General features: G+C 40.6%; 1 protein-coding gene across 1 annotated transcript in view; it reads right to left on the minus strand.

Annotated features, from left to right (window-relative positions):
• Nucleotides 1-14,926, minus strand: part of ADAM22 (ADAM metallopeptidase domain 22) — a 132,839-nt gene extending 117,913 nt beyond the window's left edge. Inside the window, exon 1 of the mRNA XM_040062556.2 lies at nt 14,862-14,926. The gene's annotated coding sequence lies outside the window, so the exon portion shown is untranslated. The remainder of the gene's footprint in view (nt 1-14,861) is intronic.
• Nucleotides 14,927-22,541: the final 7,615 nt, after the last annotated feature.

Genomic DNA, 22,541 nt, shown 5'->3' on the forward strand with positions numbered 1-22,541 from the left:
ATGTCGACAGAGGACCTAAGAGGAAAAGCTGAAGAACCACTTAAGACTCTAAGCTACACTTCTCCAAATAAATATAATACAGGATGGTACAACTGTAACAAATGATTTATTGAAAACTCTGGGAAACACAGGACAGGATGGGATAATGTGAATCATCAAATTCACTCTTTCTAAAACTACTGGCAGGCTTTCAATAGGCATTAAATCCAGAAGAGCTGAGAATGCCAGCTTCCTTGGAAAAGAACAGCAGCAATGAAAAGGAAAGTTGAGGGAATCATGATTTTTTTGGTTATTATATCTTATAGTTGCCCTACAGCAAAATCTTCTTGTTATGTCTACATATATTAGCACAAGTATTAATAAATAGAAAAGACAACAACCATGAATATATATCCTCAAACAGATGAATCCTTTAACAAAAAAAAAAACAATCCCAGAAGTCAGGACAGTTTCTCTTACTAGAGAAAGCTCAGGCTGAGGGCCCCCTATAAAAATGCCTGGCTATGTCACTACTGTGGAGATGCACACAAAATTGCATGACAAATTCTACACATTTACATTACACTTCAGAAGGATGCAATAAAACTGGAAAGCTCCTTAGAAGGCTCCTCAGTAGATATAACTCAGTGTCAGATATCATTTTGTCTATCCCCACTACATCTAACCTGCTTTGTTACTCAGGCCACCAGGTCTTTGCTAAGTGGTTCTTGTAATTTGCGGGTAATTTATCATCTTTTTTGAACAAATGCATCATTTTTGATTAAATGAATATATATATTACATATAGTTTACCTGATCTGGGTAAATAATAGGTGGCTAATTACCACCAATATTAAAAGTCTACTTTCTATCAAAAAAAGCATTAAAAAATAAAAAGCAAATAAACAAACAAAATACACATCCAGCTGGCACCTATTATGACAGACACCCACAGAATGTACAGACACCCACAGCACATATGGCACCCACATGCAGGACCATCATTTAGCTGTTTCTGGCCTGCAGCAGCTAGTGCAACCACAAATACAGCAAAAACAACCGTCAACAAATTATCACATTACCACTGTTGTCTCTTTTCCACCTCTCAGGCAGCAGAGTCTGCCTTGAATGATTTTAAAATTTCATCTTCTCTTGCTAGATGTGGATTTTCAGGCTGCTGTTCACAAACAGGATGTGACAGGCCAAGAATCAAGTAAGGTACAAGGGGCCGATGGCACTTCTGTCATTCCCTTGTTCCACTGCAGCTCATTTGCTAACCTTAGCTAACCTTTATTCAACCACCTGCACTGCAAAACCACTTTCTGATCAAAGGAGTAATGACAGACCAGTTTTTTGATTCTCATCATTACGTTATTAAATGCAAAGAACATTCTACAGCATTTTGTTATTCCTGCTTGTTAACAACATATGCCATCGTTTAGATCTCTAGACAGAGTATAACTAAGACTTCTATATGACCATATGCTGGTACCAGAAGAGAATTAGTGAGTAAGAAAGAATATAAAAAACCTAATTTGGATTTCTAAATGTACATATATTAAATGTAACATTTGTCATTAAAATATATCCACTTCGTAGACGATAAGAGCAAAAATGACGCTATTGTTTCTGTTTGGTTTGGCTTTTAACTGCTAGGTATATTGCACGATATCGATTTGGTCTGGGAGATTTCCTCTCTTGAACACATCTCTAAGATAAAGAACTACAAGCTAATGTATTTCTAAGGTGACCCTGGACCACAGTTATTCGCTGACAGAAACTGCTAATGTGGATTTAAGGGAGAAAATACATATGAATAAATGAATATGAAAAACATTACACAAATATAACCACTCCCCAAGACACATGATGCAAACCCAGAAACTTACCATTAAGTTTAAACTCAAGAGCAATCAAGTGTACCTCAAGAGTATTTCAGACTTACCAAGATACCAAGACATTCTGGATAGCCTGACAAACTCATCCCTTTCCAGAAACCGTATCCCTTCCTGATGCGTGTTTGTAAAGTACCACCACACTTCACACTGTGGGCTGCTGCCAAAAATGAACATTTCTGCCCCATCCTGGCCACGTGTTCCCACCTACTCTCCCTTGTCAGCTCACGTGGCCAGCCAGAAAGTCAGATCAGCAGCAGAAAATTAATCACCACTTGGAGTGGGCCTGGTTTTTGTCAGACAAATAAACTGATCTAAATAAACCACCAGGTAGATGCAACAGAAAGAAGTCAGAGAGGACACCCAAGAGAGAATGAAGCGGAAAATAGATTCCCCCCTTTCAGCTAAAATGTCATCTACCGTAACTAGAAACTGCACCTTAAGAATTCCAGACAATGCATTTTTTAGGGCAACAGTTCTTCTAAATATCTGGTTAAGAACCACAAAATAAAGAAATGGATTTTAAAAGTCTTGGCTCTACATATCTTTAAGCACATCTACCTGCCCACTCAATGAATAGGTAAAATGGCCAGCTCCAAAGGAGCCTACATTCATAGACCTACATCAACAAAAGAACCCAAAGAGAGGAAATAAATACTTTTGCATCTACACCACCTCAGTAAAGCAGAAGTAACAAGAAAGACACCTGCAAAGGCTTCTCGAAACCACTGAGGCAAGACAATCAATTATGTCACCCAGTTCTCAAACCCAGGAACTCTCCCAGAAAATATGAGGCTTTTGCAACAACCATCAGCTTGGCACATCAGTGGCTGACAGCTGAGCCGTAAAAAGGGAGTTCCTGGAGACCAGAAGGTGCACTCAATGCAGAACATGAACAAGAGCCAGGAAAGGACAATTGAACAGCTTAATGGAAGAGCGCAATGCAATGCCTCAGACACAATCAAAAAGTCCTGAAATTTTTATATCATGCAATTGAAGAAGAAAAAATTCCAATAACAGCTCTGAAATTAGCTGTAGTACTTTCGGTGCAATTTCTAGTGGTGCATAAATTGCATTGATCTGCAAGACCCACTACAGAAAATACCAAACACCCCATGTACCTAATGCAACTATGCAGAGCTAATTTCTGTAAAAGACTGTGAAGTTTAAGCATCTCAGTGAATGCCTGAAAGGAATCAAGAGTAAATAGAGTGGAAAAGATTATTTCAAATCACTAAGCACTAAGATACTTTATCTAAAGCAAGGATCAAAAGCTTGAATTCTACAAAAACAAAAGTGGTACACAAACCTTCCTGCCAAGCCAAGAGCAGTGTGATTCCAGTTATTTTAGATCACCTGCTCCATGCCTCAGGGATCACTGCAGTAACAGAGGAGATGGACAATCCGTACCAAATATGACTATTTATTACTACAAAGAAACACAACAGAATAATGATGCCCCTTCGGTACTCCTGCTGGGGATCAGCTTTCTCCAGAAACCGGCCCCAAAGAAAGAGCACCTGCGAAGGGAGCAAACGTACATTGACTACAACCAAGGCGCATCGCTGCTGACCAACATCAGCGCGCTGCTACGGAGCTAACCTTAAATACATTTCAAAGATTTTCATTTCAAATGGGGCAAATGTCTTAACCACCAGTGAAACATTTACAAGCTATGCACTTTTTTGAATAATCAAACTAACAAGAATTTTAAATGGAAAAATTTAGGCATTTTCGTCACATTGTATATAATTAGCTGAGTATTGAAAGCAGCACAGTAGCATGATGACTAGCATTTTTCCTCAAAAAATAAGGAAAAATAATTAAAAACATGCTGTGATGCAATGTGCAATTTCTCATAAAATGTTTTGTCCTTGAGAAGTGTCCTTAATAAAGCACTTAGATACTTTTTAATAAGTTTTGCTGGAAGAGATTACAAAAATTCCTGTCAAAAAAGAGCAGTCTCGTAAAAAAAATTGAGGAGAAAACCCTATTTATATGTTTGCCTTTCGATGTAAAAAAATTTTCTATTTACTACTATATATAGTATTGTAGTTTCTAATTGAAAGATTCTGATCAAATTTGTGTACTTGAAAGAAAAGCATCAAGAGAATCAAGAGATAAAATAATACAGGATGTTACAGGAAGAAAAAACGTTAAAAGTGTGCTTCAGACCTTGTAAGAACAATGAGATTTTAGAGCAGACATTCGGTGAGTCGGTCACATTTACAAAATAATAGATTCCTTAGATATTAATTTAATTTCCCACCCCCCATTTCATAGAACAAAAACCTCAGCTTGTTGACAGCCCCTTAAGCATGTATGAAATAAGTTATCTTAAGTTCAGAAAGGACACAGATAAGCCAGTGGGAAATCAAAATAAATATATTCATGAAATTAAATTAAAAATAAAATAAAAATTTTATGTAGATTCACCTACATTTGCTGTTTTGAAAATAATTGTAACAAATAAAATTATGTTAGAGAAATGCAATGCCAATTAACACTCTATAAAAGGACACATAAAATGTACATACTCTAAAAAGACAATTTTCAGCCTCAGTTTTGTTGTAATAAATACTGAATTATGCAGTATATTGTTGTTTTATGTAAAGTAAGAAATCTGTTTTGAAAAATTACTTTTTCCACATGTACTGGGAAGAAAAAAAAAATTAAAACTTTGCTAAGAGACAAAATTCAGAAATAAGCCTAGGTCTAATATTAAAATATGTATCCCATGTGAAAGAATCTTCTTTCAAAAATACACAATAAAATACAACTGCAACATTATTTCCTCAGGCCTTCTCTACTGCCATTTGAAAATATCTAATTTTAATGAAAAGTTCAGTATCACTGAACTGGATCCACATATCATAGCATATTAAACAACTGCAAAATCTCTTTTTTTACTTTCCCTAGCATTCTCGTAATATTTATAGGCTCATTTACTCTATTAATCATCATTATTTGACATTCTTCATGCAAGCTCTCTTTTTTTATCCAATGCATAAATCTAAATATCTTTGTTGGGAGGAGTTTATTTAATGAAAAAACTGCAGAATAGGATGATGGTTTGATGAAAACACTTTTACAACTACCTCTTTGGGGCACATTTAGTAAATCAGTTATTTATTCTGAGGAAAAGCTAGAAATAAGAAAATATTTTAATAGATGCGTGTTCATCTTTTAGTCCTGGATCACACATCTGTTCTCCATGCCAAGTGAGGGTGGAGCACAGGGAGAACTAAACACCATCAGCTAGAGCCTAGTTCCAAGGCCCAGTTCTTTGTGGTGATAAACATGACCTAAAATAGCTTTTCTCCATATAAACATCACAGTATCAATGAACTCAAACTCAGAACCAAGAACCACTTGTACCTCCAAAATGCCTGTAATTAGTCTTCCCAGTAGGAGGAAAAAAAAAAAAAAAAAAGGAAGGAGGGAAAAAAAATCACAACAACCCCCTGCCCTATTTTGTTTATTTGTGTGTTTGAATTTACTCAATATATATGGGGGAAGAGCACAAGGGAAAAAAGCACCAAGCACAAACTGATGCAAGATGTTACACAGACGTCACTGCTGCAGAGTCAGTGCCTGGGTAGCAGCATGGATCCTTCTGACGACCCCTGAAAGCTTCTCTTTCTGCTCTCCCTCCTCACCTCCACTTCATCTGTCTCCAAAATTCACCCAAGGTTAACTGTGAAGTGGAACAATTAAGATAGGAAAACTATTGGGCTGTCACTGCTAGCAAATTCAGCACGAGCTACCATTCGATCTCACACATCTAATAGGACAAATTTGAGTAACTGAGTGAGCAAGATGCTGCTTCCCAAGAGGCAATCTCACACTTGTTTCCAGCACCAGTAAAGCCCCGTGGCACCAGATCTCACGCTTGTGCTTTTAAGTGTAGAAGACGATGTTAATTTGATTCTGAAATTTTGTTTATAAGTTTTGATTTCCTGTGAGACTAATTATTGCAAGTCTTCAAATCACTGTGAAAGGAAGAACTGCAAGAATTTTGGGAAGTCTTTTTTTTTTTTTTCCCCCCATTTTCTGAACGAGAAGTAGCAAGTATTCATATATAAAATGTTACATACAACTATAATGCCAGAGGTCTTAAAAATATCTTACTGGGGCAAAACCAGAAAACTGGTGACTGCTCAATCTCATGTTTTTAAAATGCATTCAAAAAGGTTCTTCATCAAATACTAATGGCTAGGCAAAATATGATCAAATAGGTTGTTATAAGTGGGATTAATCAAGTACAGGGTTACATATAGAAAACAAAGAAAAGTCATGCATGAAAATTTGAAAAGTTCAGAATTTTTCCTGCCATAATTCATACAAAACTTTGATGACCATTGAAGATTGCACTTCTAAAACTAAGGGAGCAAAGCAAACAGAGACTCACCCTGTGACCCAGAAACACCAGTTTCCATTGCTCCCCACAGAGACTGTAGTTTTCAGAAAGCCAGATCTAGCAGCAAAAGCAATGTACTGGCACGTCTTAGGAGTCAGAAAAAATACTACAGCAGCAGTAATGGAATGTGTTCCATCTGTAATACTCAGCAGCCCAGGACCTGGCTGCAGTCAGAGGGGGAAACTACTTTCTGAAGAAACATGAGATCAGAGGGAAAGGACTCCAACAAGGACAATCTATCCTCAGTAAAATGCCCCTCTCCCTGGCAGTTTTGAGTGGGCAGAACCCAAAGGAGACACTACTCATGCACAGCTGCAGTGCGAGAGGCAAACAACCAACACACCACCCATCTGCAGGGCGACAGAACACAAAACAAGGGCAGCAACACACGCGCCGTGGGCAACCCTTCAGCATGAACCCATCTGCATCTCTGTGTCATCTCTCTGGCGAAAGGACTATTGTCCAAGAACACCATTTAGGCAAGAAGGAAAACTCAACGGATCCAACACTTGTGAGGAGTGACGGCATTTCCTTTGCTGAAGCAGATGGCGCCTTGAGGTCATTTTTAGCTACATGTTTTCCAAGCTCTGAAAGGAATCAATAACATTTAAAGGTCCCCTTTTCAGCATCTCCTGTAGTCTTCAGAAGTGAAGGAAAAGAGTTCCACTACAAGAGAAATCTACAAAACCCCTCCATTAAGCTGCCTTAACATTACAAATAAAGCATTCAAATGTAGTAAAAAGAGTCCACACTAACTTTGCTGCTTTATACCAGTATCAGTGACCAAACTTTTTTTCAGCAACACAGTGACATATTCCAAATATTTTCAATTGGTCTTACATTTAGTTTACATACAAATGAAAGCTTACTACCAAAAGATTAGCTCTGCCCACTGGAAGCAGCAAGCACTCTTTGACACCTAAAGCCTACCAACATGGCTAACTTCTCCCAGGAATGGACTCTGGGCACCAGCAGAAAGTTTACCAACATCCTGTTAGCTTTAGAGGCTAACAGAAGCTTGACAAAACTTGCAGACTCTTAGGCATGCCAATACATTGCTCAATCAATTCCACAGATAATACTTTTTAAATATGACTCACCCTCTACATTCAAGTATCAAAGTCCTGCTTCAAGTCAGAAAGTGCAAGAAAAGCAAATTTCAAGACTCCTTTTCCCCTTGATACAGCCTACGAGATCAAAATGAATCAACATTTTCACTGTATATGTTTTCTGAAACAACTGATGGATGGATTTTTTTCATTCCCACAGAATTTCAGGAGTTGAAATGCTCTAAGGAGACATTTTTGGAACAGAGTGTATTCCTACATACTGCTATTCTTCTGGGCTATTTTTGAGCTGCAAGTCAGGGCTCTAGCCTCCATATTTCTATACATCACACGTTCATTAGAAGGTATTTCATTTACCCACACAAATTTTTCTAAACTTTTGTATTAATACCACATTCTGGAGTGTGCTTTTCCTAAAGCATGTCCCTTGCTACAATTCTAGTCTGGTAACACCAATTTCACTTAAAAACAAGGAAGAAAGAGAGACTTAAGAGTGAATTTAGCATAGGTAGACAACCCTGAGCTGGTCCAATTACCTGATGAATCACCAAATTTCATTGTCTGGAGGCAAATGCACAGCAACAATGCCAAAGTTAACTTACTTTAACTGAATCCAATTTTCAAGCTGGACTCTTAGTGACTCAACAGTTAAAACAGGTCTATGTCATTTGCCACTTTCTGTGATTTTTTCATAGTTCTTTAATTTCAGGTGACACTGACTTTCCACTTGGACCTACCCAACCAGCCAAGCCCCATCATGGCAGTGCATGTCACAGCCTGGCAAAACACATCCTCACCGTGTGCACGCACACTTCGGCCACCTTTGCGGTTCAATGCTTAAGAGTAAAGTTTCTGGGAAAGAAACACATGCCTTCCCTCACACAGTCCTCCCACTAAACCATTAAAAGCTTGCACAGATGTAATCTTCAGTGTCCAAAGCTCTCATCTGCACTGAACATGCTTCCATCTGAGGAGAGTGATGTTGTTCCACATCCATGCTTGGCTATGGCTCAGCACAGCTGCCGCTGCACAGTTCACCCCTGCAGCGACAATTTCTCCTCTGCAGATTAATGCAGCTATTGCAGTGGCTTCAGAAGAGCACTATCAGGGAGCATCTGCAGCTAGGAAAAGCGAAATTTCACATAGCAGTCTCTGCAATCCTGTATGTGCTCCAAAAGACATCTCCACACAACAGTGTATCCATACACTATCTAGGAGACCACTGCCAAGCCAAAGGAAACAAGGTAACTGGAGAGGCATTGAAGGTTTTCTTGTCTGAAAGTTTTCCACAGACAATCATAGCAAATATGGCATTGTTTAAAATAAACTACAGAAGTCAAAACTAGAGAAAAGGAAAATGGGATGGGAGTCGCAGTAAGTTTTGGGGACGTTGAATATAGTGATTTTGGTTAACACGCAAGAAGCAAACAATTACACTATTTCTAGAAAAAACAATACTGAAAAATATGATCTAGTGATGAAAACACTGAACCGTATCAGCAGATGAAGAGAAAGATAGATTGCATAGGAAGACACCAAAATCCTGTGTCTAGCCTGGATCCTCTGACAGCATTGGACTTCACCTTCTACATCCACAGTTACCCAGACTGAGAGAATACACACGAGCCTGGGCTGGCAACTAAATCATCTGCCATGAGCTTGTCTTGGTTATACAGAGCTACTTCCCATGGAGCAGAAGAGCAGTCTGCTTGGGAGGAGATGCAGCCTTGGCTCAAACCCATGGGAGCGCAAGACCAGGATCTTTGTCTCCCATCCTCTCCAGGGGAAAAACCCAGAGGGAGGCAGCAACATGTGGAAGTACCACAAACCTCAGCAGAGCTAACTGGAGAGGGAAAACCACGAGTCAATGCTAGCTAGAAGGACCCACAATTTACAGACCTGAACCTTATCAGGTTTTTGAAGGTTTTATACAGTTTGATTGACCTTTAAGCAGTGTTTGACAGGATAACTGTGATAATGTTTTCACAAGCAGAGCCCTAAAAAAGTTGTTAGTTTTGAGTCACATAAAGACTGGTATAATTATTGGGAAAACTACAAAAGGGACCTGGACTACCAGAAGGATAATATATCTACCATGACCTATTAACACATATGTCCACAATGCTCTTGTGGCAAACATTTCAGAGTGAATCTTAACTTCACTTGTAATTCCTCCTGAATATGGTTAAATCTCATCAAAGTTTATCATGACACTGCTCAGGATGCAAGACACTTCTACACCATGTATGTGTTATAGCTGATACAGCTGATTAGCCACTGGAGGAGTCCCAAAACAGGTACACAGTGAAACTGTGGCATAAAGAATACTCGGTGTGATCCTGCACTCAGGGGCACCAACACAGACCAGGAATGAATACAGCAGAGCTGGAAAGCGCTCCTCTTTCTGACTTTGCTGTTACTACACTAACCATGGCAATGAGAAAATGTTGGTAACATACTTTCTATACAAATTGTTACATCTGAGCCTTTAAGATCCTTCTTGGCTGTATATAAGCCTGTTTTATGAGGCTAAGCCTTAGCTTTAAGAATATCTCTCTTTTCCAGTCTGCTATGGCACAAGCATGAGAAGATGATACAAAACAACATGAACCCTTGAAGCAGCAGCTACCAGAGATTTTTTGCTGGATGATTTTTTGGATTTATACATTTACTGTCATAACAAATCTCATTATCAAGCAGGGAAAGACTCTTCCTGATATGAGCTTGCAAAGCAGGATAAATTAGGAATTTGAAATATTCTTTGCCTATAAAATACCAAAACACACTTTCAGTACTTCATAAAAAGGTGTACCTGAAAGTGCCTCCTACATCAGAAATCAAAGGACACCCTCAATGCCCTTACATCATTCAACACACAATCTATAGCCAAGTGTAGCTTTCAACAGTTTTTTTTTCTCTTCAGGAAGGCAAGACCTGCATCATGAGTATGAATATTTTAACCATCGTTCACATATTCATAAAACATTGCTATATTGGTGAAGTATCTTATATTTCAGAACTGCATACACTGAACATACAGTAAAGTATCACACATATTTAACCTAATGCCTTACCTTAAGAGGCAACAAGGCAGGTAGAAAACCAAATTCAACAACAAACCAAATGCATGTTATTACTCACTATAGCCTCTTTCTCAGTTTAGCCTCCTTCCTTCGGTTTTGTGTTAGGATGATCAAAAATTGTGCCTAAGTTTCTTCAAGATACAGAAGTCATTTGATTCAGTGTGCAGAAAAGAACTTTTTAAATCAGACAATTTCTCATGACACTTCCCTTTCCAACAGCCACCATCCATCAATCCCAAACTCTAGAGATATTTTATAAGTCACTCAATAGTCAGAGCTCTTTTTTTAAAGGGAAAAAAAAAAAAATACTATTCCTTAGAGCTACCCAACACAGTAACTTATAATACCAACAAAAATTGACAGCATCAGAACAGAAAGCAAGAGTCAGCAATTTCAGAAGCACCTGCAAAGAACAGGGATATCCTATTTGAAGTCTAGAGTGAGATGACAAGAAATCAGAGAATCCAATAGCAAAGACTAGGCAACACTCAAATAACTAATGAAGATTTCAAATCCAAGAGCAAGCAGAGCTATGCAAACGCAGCATGACAGAGCAAAGCTTCTCTAAAATTGATTATTAGTAACAAGAAATCATTTAAGGAATCTGCAAGGCATGATTCCAAATAGGTGTATGCAATTGTATCATTTGGTCAATGTGAGCTGTGGAAGACAAATAAGTTCTTCACTGAAAACTACTGACACACTCACTCTGGACTATAAACAACATGCACTTCTGTCTCCAGATGCAGTTTAGTCCTGGAGCCCCTTCAGGCCAGGCTCCCTAGAACCAGGTCATCCCTTTTACTCTCTTGGGAGGAATCCAGTATACCTTCATGACAACAGGCAATGAGCAAGTGAAAAACAGCTTGAGAAACAGAAACTGCTATATCATGAATGTCCTGCATAACTAGGAGGAGAGTGAATCTCCATCCATCGCAGGTCAGAACCTTGTTCCCACTGTAAATCACAGCAAACCTCACAAATTTCCACATCATGCTTAGATGTATCAAAAATGGATAATGATAATACAGTGGGGACGGATGCTTACACGTTCCCACATTTTAACAAGGAACATGTCTGCACAGTATTGACTAAAGGAAAATATTACAAAACTTGTGGTTTCCCATGTGCTTCTTACAATACCAAAATATGGCTTAAGGCACAAAGTTAGAAGGTTCCTTATAAACAGTGGGAACTTTCCTTCTTTTAAACACAAAAATATTAGATTAGCCTTCACTGAATGTCCCTGACATAGAGGACTCACAATGTATAATGCACTTATTTACGTAACAGTAAATCGGGTGTCCATTGCTAAGATCCTGGGTTGCATTAATGATAATAAAATATTAGTGCATTTTTAGCTATGTCTCATCTTGATTATTCTGTACACTAAATGCTGTGCAGCTGCTAACAGGCACCCTTTGAGGAACAGAGAAATTGAAATACAGGATACTAGTAGTGACTCTATTCTGAAATGGAATTAAAAGCAGAAACTCAAAGTCATGGGAATTCTCCAATGTCCACTATATATTGTACATTAAAACATTAATATCATGAACATGTAATAGCCTACAACATTTGCCTTATGCTGTGTTCCGAGGTTCAGCAATCTTGGGCAACAAATTGTGAGCACATTAATTATGTTTTTTAAGCAATTATATTCTGGGTTTCTAAGATAAGATGAGTATAGAGATTATTTCCTTTACTATTTAATAGTAAAGCATGCATGTAGAGAAGTCACTCAACTGTGATGGCAATGGCCCCAAAACAAACAAAACAATGGAAGTAGAGAAAAACCTCAACAAATGCTGAAAATAAATAATCATTTTTTAAAAATCTGCCATCCACCACTTCCCAGTCACTTCTGCCTTTAATTATCTCCTTTCACCCCATTTTCTCATATTACACTCCTGGCTCAACTCCATCATGAGCCTGTTCTAAAACTCCTGATCTGCCAAGGCCATGCTTCTCTTCTGCATTCCTCTGCATGAACAGCTTTATTTCCTTTTGTGCAGTTCTGAACTCAGGCTTGCATCTTTTTTGTTCAACTTCTGCCCTTTCTGCAGCTAAAGCTTTCATCCAGGAATTAAAGGAATCCAATCCGATTTAATGCGACTTCCTTCTCTCCAGCTTATCTCTCTCTCTCCCCTCCTTTTATCTTTATCCGATTCAAAACACAACTACATTGTTTTACATTAATTCAACTACAGCCTTGCTGGCTAGTCCTCTGAATGCACCTTTGCATTCAGGTATCTTGGTTTTTCTAGACATGGTTGCTAGTCCTTCACTCACCAGCGATTCTTCTTGAATGCTTTTACCTCCTCAAAGAAGCATGCTCCCTTAAGTAATCCAGAAAGCCATAAGCTTTGGTTTGAAATCTCTATTCAAGACCAACTTTTTTAACCCTCAAATACTATTCAAATCTATTAGCAATGGATAGAACATGGAGACAGTCAGAGCGTATTTAATCATAAAACAAATACATACGGAAACGTTATTGATGTAGAGGACAGCTCCGTTCCCCTACTCTTTATATGCCACTGACTGTTAACTTTCCAGGGCAGGCACGGGTGTCTGTTCATGTAGGAGCAGAATCCAGTATCTTTATACTTGATGTGACACTCATCGGACACCCAAATGCACCATAGAAGTTAACTCTGTGAAGTTAGTCCATAACTTGGATAATTACTTTCCTAAATGCAGCTCCTACACAACTTCAGCTAGGCAGAGTCAGCCGCGCTGCTGGTCCATTACCGCCGAGCTGACTCAGATCACTGGGCAAGGGATGCAATATCCTGCAATTAGGATGCAACCATGCTCTGTGCCAGAATCACAGAAAGTCTGCACTGCTTCACTCGGTTCGGCCTGCTCGGCAATTTTTTTTGGCCAAAGCACTGTCAGATACTGTATCCTTCCATGAGTAACAACCATCAGATGCCATGGAAGAGGCTGGGAATATTTTAAGCAGCAGTAGGGAAACTTGATCAGGAAGAAAAGTTGTAGCTTTCACTTTTACATCGGCAGTTTTACACATTACCATAGGTTTACTGTGGAAGCTGTTGTGAAATAAACGTATTCAACCCTTTTCAAACCACCTGCGTTAGTTTATTTCTTCCGCTTAGACTAATATTCATACAAACAACTCAATTAGATGAGGATGACTTGAAAATCTTACGGGCATAAGATTTGATGAATAAAAGCTGAGACATGCAGAAAAAAAAAATTAATTAGCAGTTTGTTCTGTAAGACCAGTACTTTAATCCTAATACTAAAGCCAAATGCAACCATTACTAAGTTTAAAACAGACATGTCACAAAGTGTTTGAACTTGTGGGGTTTTGAGGGTCTTCAAAGAACCCTGAAATGCCTAGAGGATATGTTATTCTTCTTTGAGCAAAGCATTGTGAACTTTGAGACTATTGCACTGTAAATATGGTCTTCATATCTGAAAAATCTTTACACAGAGTAAGTTACATTCAGAGGAAAATACATATGCTACAAGGACCTTGTTTATTATTTAACTACACAAAGAGAATGCAAGTTGTCAGTTCTTATACTTCAAGGATTATTAAAAAAAATGAGAATTTTTTCACCTATTTTGTTTCTTAAACACACAGTAGTCACACAATTAGAAAAGGAGCAAACAGAGGCCTGCAACTCATCTCGCATGTCAGCAGTTACCTCAAATGCTCATCTATATGTTTTTCATCTATAACAACACAGACTCGATGTTTTTTCCTTTAGATGTAACAGCCATGTACCACCTCAAACAAAGGGGTCAAGAAGAAGCTCACTGTATTTTAATACAAAATTAGGTTGTTAAAAGTTATAGGGATTTGTCTTTATATAACAGAAATACGTTTTTTAATACAAGTTAGTGATTTAACTCAATGATCTTAGAGATCTCTCCCAATCTTAATGATTCTACGAATTTATGGAATTTGAATACATATATCGGTTTGGGTGGCGGGCAATATGTACGTTAAATCTTGTCTTTACGTTACATTTCAAGCAATTCCCTTCCGATATACAATTTCTATTTTTACAATCACATCCGAATCCACAGAACACAAACCCACCCTGCCCACGCTTCAGCCAGAAGCCGAAATCAAGCCGCAGCGTTTCAAGCCCCGCTGTCGCAAAGGCACCGCAACTTTCATCTTGGGTGCCCCGGGCGCCGCAGGCAGCGGGCTGTGCCCGCCCGGGCCGCGCTGCCGGCCGCGGGAGGGCATTATCAGGCACGGGGACCATCTTAACTAATTCGGGCGCCCTCGCACAGGACTGGCGTTCCCCGCGCTCCTGCGGGAAACCGAGCATGGCTTGCACCGAGCGTTATCCTCGGGCGGTGCAAACATCCCTGGCGGAGGGTGCGGCGAGGCTCCGCACCGCCGGCCCCGCTCCCCCCGCCCGGCGCTTACCTGTGCCCGCGCCGCCTCGCTCCGCACCCGCGTGCTCAGCGCCGGCCACCGCGCCCCGCCGCCGCCCTCGCCGGACACCAGCCGCAGGGGCCTGATGCTCTCTCGCTCCGCGAAGGGGCTCCGGCCCCGCCGCCTCGCTGCCGCCGTCGCCGGCCCGGCGCCTCCTGCGCAGGGGAGAGGCACTGTCACCCGGCTGCGCCCTGGCCCCCGGCGCGCAGGCTGGAGCGGGGGCTCCGTTTCCGTGGGGCTCCGCAGCAGCCTCGGAGAAGCTTCCCTCCCTCCCCGCCACCCCCGCCCCAAGCGCGGCGGCGCTGCCCCGCCGCCGGGACTCACCTGGGGCCGCTGTCAGGGCGCCGAGCGCCAGGCAGAGGAGGCAGGCGGCAGCCCGCATGGCGCTGCCCGCCGCCCCGCTCGCCGCCGAGCGCCGCCGGCTCCGCGCCTGCACGGGCGGGGGGGGGCTGCGGGGCCGCGGCTGCCGCGGGGCCGGGGCTGCCGAGCTCCGCCCCGCCGCCGCGCCGAGCCCCCTGCCAGCGAAGGAGATGGCGAGAGCCGGCGAGGCTCCCCGCAGAGCCCGCTCGGAAGAGGGAAGTGCTGGGAAATGTAGTCGTCTGCCAGGGCGTGAGGGAGCGGGGCGAGACCGGAGGGGAAGCCCCGGAGCTCGGGCAGCGCCGCAGGGATTCCGCAGTCGCTCCCGCCTCGCGGGGCCGCCCCGGTACCGCACCGCTCCGGGGCTGAGGGAACCTCCGCCGCAGAACTTGCCTTCACTGACAGCTGCGGGTGAGGGCGGGGGCAGCCGGGCGATTTCCCTCCCTCCCTCCCTCCCTGCCCATACCACCGTCAGCCCCTCTCTCGTTTACGTGTTCATTTTCTGAGCAAACCTTCATTTCCTCCTCTATGACATTTTTTTCTCTCTTAAATTTCAACTCCTTCCCCGCTTTTTTTTTTTTTTTTTTTTTTAACAAATAGAGTAGGAAAGGATTACTACGCAGAATCATTCCTTTCACGTTACAACATGCTCTCCTGGACGAAGCGAGATGGAGAAGTGTCAAGGAGTCCCCACGATGTCCGTTCCCCGAAACGCGAGAATTATTCTCCCTCAGCGGAGGGAAGGCTCCATCTGCAACCCAATTCTACACTCCCACCTACTGGGAAGCGGAGAGCAGCAGGGCTGCCTCTCAGCACGGCGTATCTCACCTTTCCTAACTACATTTCTTTATGATAATGGGACAAGAGTGGCGGTCGCCCGAGGCACCTCTTTCCCCGCCGTTTTCGGAAAGGGCGATAGCAAGGACGGCCATGGCACACAGCCGAGGTGAGCGGAGAGAGAGGAGGAGGGATGTCAGGGCAGCAGCAGATGCAGCTCGCTACCGATCCAGGCAAGAGAATACAAAGTCTAACTACCCACTGCAAGGCTTGTACCAGTTGTAAAGACATAATAAAAGAGGAGGTGGCATCACAGATAATGCCACTGAAAGCTGCTGCTCGTTATAGTCTCAAAGACTAAAAGAAAAAAACAAACAATCTTAAAACCATGATGCAGATCAATTTTAATTGCACTGCTTGCAACGACAACAGCCAGGACAGCCGGCACCTCCATTTCTGCTCTTAGGAGAAGAGGTTTCCACCCGCCGGGCTGCCTTCCATGGCTCCCCACGGGAAGGACCGTGCCCCGGGCACAGCGGCTCGGCAGCGGCTGCCTGGCTCCCCGGAGCCTCCCGCCAGGGAACGCCGGCGCTCCTGGCCCGATTTCTCTGCAGGGCTTACCTTACTTACACATATCATCTTATTAAAGGAATCAGTTAGAGGATAGGTGAAAGGAATTCAGTTTCTCAGAGTTTGTTTCTGTGATATGAAACCAGACAAAATGAAAGCCCAACAAGCCGAAGATAACAGAATATTGCATTTGGAAATACATAGTAACTTTGAGGAGAAAGTGGCTAGTAAGTTTTATGCTGTCCTGCTTACACTGTTGTCAGGTACTACAGTATTACTGCAATATTACGTCAAAGTATCCATTAAATCCTGAAGCAGCTGCTGAAACAGTGCAAAATTAGCTTATAAAACTCTGGTGTGGGGTGTCAAAAGGGGCATGGGTGGGTTGGGTAAAGAAAATGATTAAGTGCTATTTATAGCAAAGAAAAAAAATCAGTATTATAATATGATGCTTCAATCTTCTTACAGAAGTAATAAATCCTTACATTTCAGGCTGCAGCCAACCCCTACAGTAATTTGACCAAAGTTTCCCCACTGGCACACTATTTCACAGCTGCTTCTGTCATTATTTCTGTGAGAATTCATGACATTGGGTATATATTACACCGTTCGGCAGCAGCTACACAGTACAGTTATACACTCATTTCCTGAATCAGTACATCATAGATTTCTTTTTTCTCTTGCTCACCAGTGTTCAGATTTAGTGTAGGTGTTACACATGGAAGGTTCACCAACCCAGTGCCAGCCAAAGCTTGGCTGCTTTAAGCTAACAACTATGAAAGGAGAGTTTTATCCAGTCTGTGTGCTCAGTGGATATGGTGATGCATGATACATGTTTCATAAATGCGATCCTTTTTTCAGAATGCCAACTCTATATTGGCCAAACCTTTCACTAATTTTAAGAATAATATTTATAACTTTTTTTTTTTTTTTTTTTTTTTTTTTTTTTTTTTTTTTTTTTAAGTACAGCCAACTAATACAAAGATAAGTCATTTTAAGTGTGTGGGCTAGAAGCAAAATTAGCCAAAACAGAGCTGAAAAAGGTTTTACATTCCTCTCCTTGCAAACCTCTCTCATTTATATCTTCTACTCTTTGGCTTATTTATTTATCACTTCTGTGGTAAACACTGACGATTAATTCTAAACAGAAGACTTAAATAAATTGCAAAAAATTTCCATATTATGTTGAAGGATTAAATCACAAGGAAGTAAACTCTGATCTGTACGTCTGAAATCCCTTATTATTGTACACATTGATTAGAAATAGATGATTTGACAGGCTTAATCCTTCAGAGAAATCTTTACATTTCATTGATGGTGATTTCACATTCATTTGGGAAATCAAGCAGAGAACATAGAGATTCACCTCCCAGTTTTACTTTCCTGGGAGTTCCTCAGCATTGTGGAGGACTGTGGCAGACTATCCACCTCTGAGCAACAAAGTCTCTCACATCAGGAGACAGATTTTTTTCTTCTTCTAGCAGCTCATAGAATATCTCATGTTGGAAGTGATCTATAAGAATCATAAAGTCCAACTCCCTTCTCTTAGTGGAACTACCTAAAAAATGCACCATATAATGGTGTCATCCAAACTTTTAATTCTTGACTTGGGGACTGCTTCCCTGAGGAGCATGTTACAGTGACCAACCGCCCTCTCAGTGAAGAAACTTGTCCTGATGTCCAATCTGAGCATTACCAGATGCAGCTTCCTCCCATTTCTTTGTGTCCCATCTCTAGTCCCTAGAGGAGACCAGCACCTCCCCCTCCACTGCCTGCACTACTGAAGGTCACAGAGAAAGTCTGGGGTTTGTGGCCAGCTATACACACACTCAACAAATATTCAGCACTGAATCTTGAAGTGAGATCTCCCCTCAACTCAAAAAACATCCAAAAAACAAAACCAAAAAACAAACAAACAAACAAACAAAAACCACCAACAAACAAAACCAACATAAAAAACCCACAAAACCCAAGACAAACTCCAAACAAACAAACAAAAATATTATAGGCATCCATCTGAATCTACTTCTTTATCTCAAATGAAACTGGACTACACCCAAACACCTGCTTTCCATCCCAAATCTTTTTATAGTGCTATATCTGGGGTGCTCAGCATTTACTTTGGATAGCTGCACTATCTAAAGCAAAGAATCAAAAAGCAACATTTGCAGAATTCATGGTAAAAATTATTAATCTCATATCACCTTCAGAGATAGTAAGCTGGTTAATGGACTTTACTTACATTTAACTTCACCCACTAGAGATTATCACTGATGACTCTGGTATTACCAACAGGATTTATTTTCATTTCGCTATTAAGTGCCAGCATAATCTCCTCACAGGCTTCAGAGGACTAGTTATATTAAGAGATAAATTTAGGTATTCATTTTCTAGTCCATCTACATATATTCTGTGTAAGTAAGTTGTACAATTGCTCTGGATCAATTTTAGCAATTGGTTGCTAAAATTTCCCCTCATTTGTCTTCAAGAGTGGTGATTAGATGCATAGAGAGGTTACAGCTAAATCTGAGTGGCAGTAAGCACTTGAAAGAAAATAGCTTATTTTCCAGAATATTTACATGAGATGAAACATAATGGAAAAGATGAGAGGGATAAAGGGGAGTCCATTTCCTGCAGTGATGCAAGTAACATCCAAACACATTGAATTGTAGTTTTATCTTACACTTCACTATTTCAGGAATTTCCCATAATTCTTTATACAATCTAATTGTATGTTTTAAAACTTGTCCGTTTCTGAGCATCTACAGAATTAAACTAGGGCAAGGAAGTGCCTTCCACCTTTGAGTACTCAGTGTAAGGCCAAGGTAGACTGTGATTTGATGCTTCCGTGGTATCACCTATCAACATGATCAAAAATCCTGCATGATCAGCCTCTATCAGCCACCGGTGCTTATCAGCCAATGGCCCAGAGGCCACATGGACCACATAGCTCACAAAGATTCTGCAGCTGGAGAACACAGAGGGATTCACATTTTTATGCCACGCCCAAATGCCCCACTGTAATTACACCACTTAGAGCAGCTACCATACTCTCAACATTCTTTCAGTCAGAGGCTGCCACAAGAGCTTCACAGACACGGTCACCAGTCACATTAGCTGAGTGTGTCAGAGCTGAGCCTCTTCAGTTGCAGGATGAAGGTGCACACAGCCTCACAGGTACATCTAAGGAGACAAAAAGCTTAGGTTGTAACTAACTTCCCCGCAAAGCTAATGGGAAAGCCAGCTCTACAGTCACCTCTTGCTTTGTGCCAAGTGTTCTGCAGCTGGACGCTGGGCAAGAGCTGCCCATGCAGATGCTGCTGCAAAGCACAGGGCTTACCTGAGTGCATGAATCTCAGAAGTTACTGCAGACATTCCTTGTGTGTGAGTGCTGTTGGCTTCACTAAGCCCCACAGGAGTGTCTGTATGTACACACCCATGAACACCACACGGACTGGGAACTGTTTCCTCTCAGGCACACTGTAACTTACCTGAAGAGACACAACATTTCAGCTCCTCGAAGTCACAGAAAGCAAGACAATTCAAAAATGAAGTGCTTTAGAAGAAATCCTTATGAAGAAAGAACTGTAATTGCTATAATATTTAATTAGCACAAATACATACATACAAATAAAGGTTTGCCATTAGAAGTGCAGTTTTAGTGACCAGAGAGGTAATCTTTGTCTGAACTGTTTGACATTTCTCACAATCACCATCATATTTTGAAAATACTCAATTCTCTTTTCTATGACGAAATCAGAGACAGATGTTCTAGTAACTACCCTTCCGTACATATTTTTTCACACTGTAACACAATACATTCAGACTTTTGTAAAAACTTTGGGTTTGGTTTGGGTTTTTTTGTTTGTCTTGTTTTTGTGGGGTTTTTGTTTGTTTGTTTTTCTTTTTTTTTTTTTAATATAAGCTTAAAAGATAATAAATACATTAAAATAATTAAATATGCTGAGTGAATCCATTTTGGAAGTTAATAGGCTTACTGTGGCTTGTGATACCAACTGAACATACAACAAAGGGGACTCTTGAAAGTGACCAGTAAACACACATGAAAGTGACCAGTAAACAAAATCTGCATCATGACTAGAACTGCTTTTTGCAACCAGCAGCAGTGACTCTCCCATCTTGTTCTGGATTACAATGAATAGTCTTCATATTTTAATGACAAACCTCAGATTTTTTTTTCCCTTCAAGATTCTGAAGTCAGATTTCAACGTGTTCAAAATTTCTCTTTGCAGTGCCCATTGAGCTAACATTATTTTAGGATTGCATTTAATCATATGCAAAACACACACACACTTTATCTGAGGAGTAGATTTACTAACAGTGACTTCCTCTATCATTCACCCTTAACATTGAAGCAATCCTTATGCCCATCAGTAGCCAGGCACACCCATCCCAGGTGGAGACCACCAGGGCAGCTAAGGAGTGTGTGCCCCATCGATGGAAGCAGGGAGGCAGAAGCAAGAGATACTTACTGGCAGATTCTTGCAAAGCTTTAGGGGGAAATGCAAATTTTTCTTAATTTTACTTCTAAGACTAAACCAAAAGCTTGAAAAAACCCACCCCCAGAGGAACTCCAACCAACAAAAAACCCAACCAAACTCCAAAACAAACAAAAAACCCCCCAAAAACAACACAACCCAACAAAAAACCTCCAACTAAACAAGAATATCTCAATAGAAGAAAAACCAACAAAACACTTGTTCCTAAAATAAATTGAACTCACTGAACCAGACAGCAATCATTAAAATGTAATTCAAAATGCAGAAGAAAGTAATTGCTTCAATTTTCTACTTGTAAGTCCCCGTCCTAGAATACTATATACTAGTAATATACAGGCAAAAAATACAGATACACACATTCAAGATTAACTCCTCTTTAAAATGCTAATTTTACTCATTTCTATAATGGCTTTCTGTATTTTCTGGATGCAAATCTAGATCAGAATTAACTATAAACCAAGCCAGAAGTAACCAGTAAGATGGAGAAGCCAAAAACATTCCTAACCAGAGCATACAAGCAATCACATTAACAGAGGAATAAGACATGTCACCTTTAAAGGTGACAGTAACTCCCTAAGCACCTGCTTTCCTCATTAAGCTTACAATTCATACCCTCTGTAAAGGAAAGTAATTTTATATCATTTTCCTCACCCATTTCTGCTCTCCAAAGAGTTTTACCTACCCCTCACAGAAAATAGCCTATAAAGGACAGACTATAGCCTGCAATATTAAAGCACTTTAACTGTAAGAGCACTAAGTTTGAGACTATTAAATGGGAAAGTGATAAAAATGCAAACACGTAATTTATGCAAAAATTAATGAAAGTAATTTCTGTGCTTGAGATATCTTATATGACCTTAAGGCACTCTGCATTTATTAGTAACACTTTGCCTCTTGTAATTTCATACTTGTGCCTGCTCATGATTTACAGATACAGAAATTCTGAAAGAAATCAGCTCTGGTAAAGATCTGCATTATTAAAAAAAAAAATCTTCCCAACCCTCACTTGTGTCTTTCACTCAGCTTCTGAGTAAAGCCAATGTGACAGGCTGGCTACTCAAAAAAACCAAAAAATGAAAAACAACCAAACAAACCCCCCCCACACACACACACAACAACACCACCAAAAAAAAACCAACCAACCAACCAAACAAAACCACCAAAAAAACCCCCCAGAACAAACAAACAAACCACCCCTACAAATGACCCAAGTGGATCAGAAACTTACCTGTCCTGTTGGTTTCTTGCTCATTTGTTTCCCCCCAATGAAAATACATACATCTAACTGCTTTCTTATTAGCTGAAATACACAATAGATCTAGTTTTAATTGAATAGTAATACATCAGAGCAAAGAACACAATACATCTTTATTATTATGTTCTCTGTTAAAGAGAAGAAACAGGAAAGGGAAGCAACCAAATGCCTGCAAAACATCACTAATCCGTG

This window comes from Hirundo rustica, chromosome 1, assembly GCF_015227805.2.
Source record: "Hirundo rustica isolate bHirRus1 chromosome 1, bHirRus1.pri.v3, whole genome shotgun sequence".
Classification (NCBI taxonomy): domain Eukaryota; kingdom Metazoa; phylum Chordata; class Aves; order Passeriformes; family Hirundinidae; genus Hirundo; species Hirundo rustica.